The sequence below is a fragment of the Euprymna scolopes genome, chromosome 2, assembly GCF_053919585.1.
Source record: "Euprymna scolopes isolate OS-2025 chromosome 2, ASM5391958v1, whole genome shotgun sequence".
Lineage (NCBI taxonomy): Eukaryota > Metazoa > Mollusca > Cephalopoda > Sepiida > Sepiolidae > Euprymna > Euprymna scolopes.
The window spans coordinates 51,913,540-51,921,274 of NC_136483.1; the positions used below are offsets into that span (position 1 = coordinate 51,913,540).

Sequence of the window (7,735 nt, forward strand, 5' to 3'; positions counted from 1 at the left end):
CTTGATAGAGATACTCGATATAATAGAGCATTAATATAAGACAAGAATTAATTGATAATAAAATTTACATTTATTATTTCTTATATACATTTATTATTTCTTCAAATGTTCAAAACAAGGAATACAACAAAATAGTTTTCTCCTTTTTCCACGGAATTAAAAAAAATAGACTTTTCTCATTAGCGAAAATAACTAGCAAAATAAAAATAAAGAAAAATGAGTGACAGTGGAAGGAGATGGGGCAAAATAAATGTTTTGTTTTGTCCTTTTTTTTAGTCCACTTTTATAAAAGTAAAATCCAAATTTAGTAATTTAATAAGGTTATCGTTCGTATGTATCAGCCTTATTTGAAACAAGGTAATTACAGAGATGATAATAACATAGAAGGAGGAGGATAGGAGGTGAAAATAATAGGAGATCAGGAACTTTAATAAGCTGGGTAGTAGTAATTCTATAGAATTTAAATCTGGTATTTTAGGGTTTCTAGGAAGGATACAAACAATCTTCAGAGAAAAAACAAAACAAAACAAAAAAACAACAGTTTATGTGATGTGCTCCGTACTACATAATGTCTAACTTAGTGAAAACCGGTAAAATTTATTAACTGACGGGAACTAATGTGTTTTAAGTTTTGTGTAGGAATTATAATTAAGACCTATAATAAATAGCGATATTTGCTTAAAGTAAACAGTATTTGCTTATAAAAAAGATTATAGAATTTTAACAATTGCAGTTAATCTGATGTGTTTTTAAAGCATTTCATTGTAGTTTACTTGCTATATTTTCGTACTAAAAAGCATTTCTTATATATTGATCATTGTAGCATTAAATTCTGACTCTCACATATATATATATCTATATAAATAAAATAGATGTATGTGTGCGTTCCATGTGAAAATGTTTAACCGATAAACTCTTAAACTACTGGTCACATAACATTTAAATTAACAGGAAGCTTTATAATAAGTAAAATCTTCGGATGGATGAATAACGCGTACAGAAATATGTCGGCAAGATGAAATACAAAATGTTCATTGCAACTTGCCGACATATTTCTGTTACTTTTGCGCATGTGCAAATTCATTTATAGCTTGAAGTGGTTTAATTAAAAAGAGAGAGTGAGGTTGGCTTTGCATAAACTAATTTCACTTTAAACAAATCATTCGTGCATGTCATCCATCATTCTTATGTTATTCAGATGGTATTTGTCGTTCCAACGAACGAACTGCTGTATTCTTCTAGTCTGCCATATATCGTCTACAATACAAGTCTACACAGGTCGTCTACAATAAAATTGTACTTCGTTTCGCTAGTAAAAGTCTACCACGAATTGTATACGACATGTATCGTTTACCACATTTATTTAGGATGAATTGTCTGCGCATTCGTCTGCCGTGAATTGCGTACAGTATCTGTCACTCATAAAACTTCTACATCAGTCATCTCCCCTTAATCATATAGAATGGTGTTTGTATTTATTTCATTTAATTGAAAAGCAAAAAAAAAAAAAAGACAAAACAAAAAAACGTTGTCCTTATAAATGTAAAGTGTCTCTCGTCTAATTAGAAAAACAACATTGATTTGAATAACTGATATTTTCTGCTCTTCGTAATCCATTTGATTTCACTTTTTCTCATCAAAATTGAAGCATAAATCCGAGCCAGTGCTTTCCCTGAAATCTTTCAACTATTTGGCAACAGCTGCATGTATTCAAAGAGTCTTTGCTATTTATTAAGAATGCCCTGAACCCTAGCCTCATGCAACCTTTACCTATCTTGATCTGACCTAGCCCTCTCCAGCTGACCCGATTCAGCATGACCTGATCTTCAGTGACTGGGTCTTGCTAACCTTACCCATGATTCTTCAATCAGCTTTGAGATTCAAATGCCAACAATCCCTTAGAAAACCATTCACGCTGAAAATTCTTTACTCCTGTCTTACTGGTGCCATCTGTCAAATCCCTTTTCAGATTCCAAAATTGCAGACCTTACCTATCCCCCATTGAATTCTCCCCATTTTTCCTATCTCTCCTGCTTCGGTGCTATGCTCCCTTTCCATCCCATACGCACAAAGCCTGCAGGTTCTGGAAGGTTCTTTATCAATCTGCCTAATAGATGTTGTCAATTGCATTGATGCAGGCGGCAGTAGTACCGATGAACAGATAAGCAGACAGACAGGTTGAAAGATAAGCGGAAGGCCGTCTCTGAGGATCAGGGGAAAAGCTCGAGATGTTAAAGTGGATTTTTGCTAGGGAGTTGGTGCACATGCGAGACAGGCAGATCTACGACGAGATATTCAAGAGATGCGCCTCAGACCAATGTGACTGGGCGGGGAGAATGGAGACAGAAAGAGAAGCTGAGTTATTATAAAAGATGGGGGTGGAGGATGAGAAGGTGTCGGGATGAACGTTTCAGAGGGGAAAATAAATTTAAAAAAATTAGAGGTGTGGAAAAAAAAAGAAAAAGAAATTGCACAATTGTGAGATGAAAATGAAGATAAGTAGAAAAGAAAATTGTTCTATTTCCAAGAAGAAAAAACTATGGGAAAAACGCAATGAAATATAACTAAAATGAATTATATTTCTGTCTACGTATATATGTGTGTGTATATATATATATATATATATATATATATATATCTGTGTGTGTATACATACATTTGTATATATGCATATATATTCTAATATTTGTACATATGTATTGTGCACTGTGCGAAAAGATAGATACACATGTATATAAGTAGGGAGAGGTAGTAAATTTTGAAAATATATGTGGCAATTAAGCTACTCAGAATTTTGCGCGTTTCATCTTCGTGAGGATTCTTCAGGCTATTACAAGTCTTACACACACACTCTCTCTATCACTCTCTCTGTAATATATATATATATATATATATATATATATATATATATATATATATATATATATATATATATATATATATACTAGCAAAAGTACCCGTCGTTGACTGGGTTTAAAAACAGCCTACAGAAAATAGACTCTGATTTATGAAAGTATGATAGGTTATGAAAAGGAAGGGTTGTAAATTTGGGTTGAATTTGTGGGTATCAAAATCAAAGCAAAATATGATCTGTGGATCTATATTAAAAAACCTTGTTAAACTTTGTGACATATTTCCATTCTATTGAGGTCAGGTGCGAACGAATAAATAGAAAAAGGGTTTTTAATATGAATATCAATAAACACAAAATATCAAATTTTTAGGAGTATAGATTATTGCCTTGTGTTACTCAAATCAAATTATCACATTGGATCTTCATATCCCACAATAATTTCATTATTATTTTTATTATTATTATTAGTAGTAGTAGTATTACTACTAGCGGGGCCTTTGGAAATTCCACAGCGGCATTTTTGATATGTAATATATTGTTTCTGGGCATTCTGTGGTTCTGTTCAGCATGAAGGAAGGCACAATCATATTATTCTAGCCCTTTTATTAAAACTGTATCACCCCTTACTAAAATAATAAATTTGATATGTTTCCTGGGCTGATTATTTCATTACAAACACACCAGTCAATTAACTCACATTTCATGATTTCTCATAATTATTGAGTATGTTATTATGGTCGACAATAATTTATTATAATTTTAACCCACATTATCGCCTCTCCCCTTACTGAAATAAAAAATTGATATATTTTATGGGCTGATTATTTCATAAAAAACAAAGCTATCAATTAACTCACATTTCATCATTTTAATAATTCTTGGATCTGGTACTAATTTCGACAATAATTTTTCATCATTTAAACTTACCATATCGCACACCTTACTAAAATAATAACTTTGATATATTATCTAGGCAGATTATTTAATTACAAACACACGAATCAATTAACTCACATTTTATCATTTTTCATAATTCTAGGATATGTTACTAATTTCGACAATTATTTTTTAATAAGTAAAACACACCTTATAGCTTCCACATTTAATAAAATAATAACTTGGATATATTGTTTGGGCTGATTTTTTTTCATTACAACACACCAATCAATTAACTCACATTTCATCATTTTTCATAATTCTTGGATATGTTACTAATGTCGACAATCATTTTTCATAATTTAAACCATCCTTATCGCCTTCTCTTACTAACATATAATAACTTTGATATATTTTCTGGGCTGATTATTTATTATAAACACACCAATCAATAAATTCACATTTCATCATTTTTCGATATGTTACTCATTTCGACAATCATTTTTCATAATTTAAACACGCCTTATCGCCCTCTCTTACTAAAATAATAACTTTGATATATTTCTGAGCTGATTATTTCATTACAAACACACCAATCAATTTTCATAATTCTTGGATATGTTACTAATTTCGGTAATAATTTTTCATAAGTTTAACACACCTTACAGCCTCCCCCTTACTAAAATAATAACTTTGATATATTGCCTTGGCTGATTATTTCATTACAAACACACCAATCAATTAACTCACATTTCATCATATTTCATGATTCCTGGATATATTACTAATTTCGACAATCATTCTTTATAATTAAAAACCCATATTATGCCCCCCACCTACTAATATAAGAACTTTAATATATTGTCTGGGCTTATTATTTCCTTACAAACACACCAATCAAGTAACTCACATTTCATAATTTTTCATACTTCTTGGATATGTTACTAATTTCGACAATAAATTTCATAACTTTAACCCACTATGTCGCTCCCCCTTACTTTAATAATAACTTTGATATATTGCCTGGGCTGATTATTTCATTAAAACACATCAATCAATATCGGGTATTCTCATAGTATATATTTTCCACCTACCTTATCCAATCCTGGGTGACGTCGCATATTCTACTAGTATATATCTTTCACCTATCATTCGATCCCAGGCGACGCTGGGTATTCTGCTACTACATGTTTTCCACCTATCTCATTCAATACTGGGCGACGCTTTCTGCTAGTATATATTTGCACTTATCTCATTCAAATCCGGGACTGCCCACACCACTATTAAAAATATACATGAAATAATGTAATGTCTAAATAGTAAATTGTTTCCGCCCTTTCTGGGACTGACTTTATATCACCCACCCCACTATTAGTAAATATGCATCAAATAAAGTAATGTTTAATGCGAAAACGGTTTCAGCCATTTCTGGGACTGATTTTATATCCCCTACACTACTGTTAAGAATATACATGAAATAAAGTAATATTTAAATCGTAAACGGTGTTAGTCATTTCTGGGACTTACTTCATATCCCCCCACACCACTATTTAAAATATACTTGAAATAAAGTAATGTTTAAATCATAAACTTTTTCAGCAGCTTTTCGAAATTAATACATAAAAACATTAACACGGTTAGGCAACCATTGCTTCAACATGAATTTCTGAGTGTCATATCAGTCTCAGCATTCCAGTGTCTTAAATTTCCCCCCTTTTTTGGTCTTGGTTAATGGAGGAGAAATCCTTCATTACTGATACAATTTTTATTTTTGTTACAGACCAGTGTGCCTCTTTTGGGGAGCTGGTTTCCCCCAAAAGTTTTAGCCGACATACTGTCCAACTCTGCCCTTGTGGAGAGACGAGTAAACAAAAAAAAATAATCAGAAGGGACATTTTTCAGGGCAACTTATAATTAATCAGAAGAGACATTTCCAGTGTATTTTATAATTAATTAGAATGGATATTTCCACGGAATTTTGTAATTAAATCAGAAATTACTTTTCCCAGTTACTTTTGTAATATTAAAACTTTGTTACATTAAATATAGTACCTATTTACAATGCCTCCCCACGGAACAGATTTAGACACCAGGGTCGTTTTTTAACGTGGAGAAAAAGAACAAAAAATTGTCTTAGTCGTAAAGGACTTCTCCTCCACTGAAAGAGAAGAATTGAAATGTAGCGTCTGAAGAATAGATACTACACTTTGATCTTGGCCAAAAGGCCAAGAACAAATCATTTTTATTAGCTTTGCCTCAACAGCGACGCCATTTTTTTTCTTTGACCCGATGACACACAAAAGAACGCACATGCTATCGTATATATAGATTATTATTATTATTAATTTTATTTTTGCTCTGAATTTAATTCCTAATTTCATTTTTATTTATGAATTTTAATTGTATTTCAAGAAGGCATGTAAAACTTGTTTAATAAAAATTAATGAAGAATATTTTTGTTACCTAAACTTACAAACATATCATATAAAGAAATTATTTACATGCATGAATGCAAAGTAACAAAATAATTTAACAAGAAAATATCTTGATACATCTCCCTAACGACAAATAATGTCTCTTGAAAATATGGACAACCTTGGATAAGTAGCAAACGTTCTCTGGGTTGATTGAAATAAATAATGAAATAAATACAAATACGTTTAGTTAAATATAATTTAAGAAATTATGTGACCATTTTTTTTTTAAGATGAGATATTATTATTTTCATTATCTAAATATTACGGGCTATTCTCATCTTGGTAGTTTCGATGTTGACGTTACTTTGAACGTTATACTCTCTGGTTTTCTTTGCATACTTTTTGGCATTGTCAGGAGTATTTTAAAACTAGAGTATAATGATCTCATTTTGCATCCACTGCTTTTTAGATATCTAGTATAAAACGAAAATGAAACAAAGCAACGTTCACCTTAAATGCCTTAATTCGACTTCTTTCAAAGGAAATAGTTTCTAAGATATATTAAATTCCTAAGCGATTATATGTCGCACGCATATCCCCCGTTAGGGTAGATGACGACATTAGGGTTTTGAAGTTCTTGCGAGATGGCGTCAATGTCCTCTCACATACAGCGCCTAGTATACTCAGATAATCACCAATAAGATATTCATCCAACGTGGGTTAACTTTATTATATTTATGAACGAATAACGTGAATTGTTTTAAAACAATTGAGGATCAAGTTACAGAGTGAATGTGGTGTATAGTGATAGTCTAGCATAGCCCAATAGTTTTTGAAAAAAATGGATCACAATTGACCTCCCCTCCCCAAATAAAAGAAACAGTTCGAGCTTCATGCGTAAGTCAAAGGATGAAATCAATGATCATTGCTTCTATTTTAAAACGCCTTGCTATGAATGTACATATTTTGCATAATAAAAATAACGTGAACACAAACAAATTAGATATGTCTCAAAAATACATTATAGTCTTGTACAAACATGGGCTCTTAAAAGACGAAGATACTAAACTAAAAAGTCATATGATATTCTACAATGACGTCTGCAGACTACCCCCCCCCCCCACCAAAAAAAAACCCCTACTCCGGGGATCCCGTTGTTTTTTACAAAAAGAATTGACAAAGCAACCAAAAGTCAGAAACCAGTAAATAAAAGGATGCAATATGCTTCAATCGACTCTCTCCACAATTAATAGCTGGGGAAAGGGAAAGACATTTGTTGGTCATACTTAAGATGAACAACCTGAAGTTATCCAGGATCAAAATGTATATAGAGTGTATTAATGTAAAAATCTAACTATTTTAATCTAGTCTATATAATGCCATTCTTGTTTCTCGGTTAGTATGACCATTATGATCTGTTAATCCATTAAAACGTTTTTACGTCTTAAATTTAAAAACCAACAACTTGAACATAAATGAATATGAATTCCTCAAAATTACAGCTAAAAAAACTAATATTTTTTACAAACGGAGGCTTCAAATAGGCAAATAAAAAATGTTACATGATATGATTACAACTATTTCTGCA

The 7,735-nt window shown here is 31.6% G+C and overlaps 1 pseudogene; it reads right to left on the reverse strand.

The window, feature by feature from the left end:
• Positions 1–5,754: 5,754 nt before the first annotated feature.
• On the reverse strand, positions 5,755–5,967 carry LOC145242622 (U2 spliceosomal RNA; annotated as a pseudogene).
• Between the last annotated feature and the right edge of the window lie 1,768 nt (positions 5,968–7,735).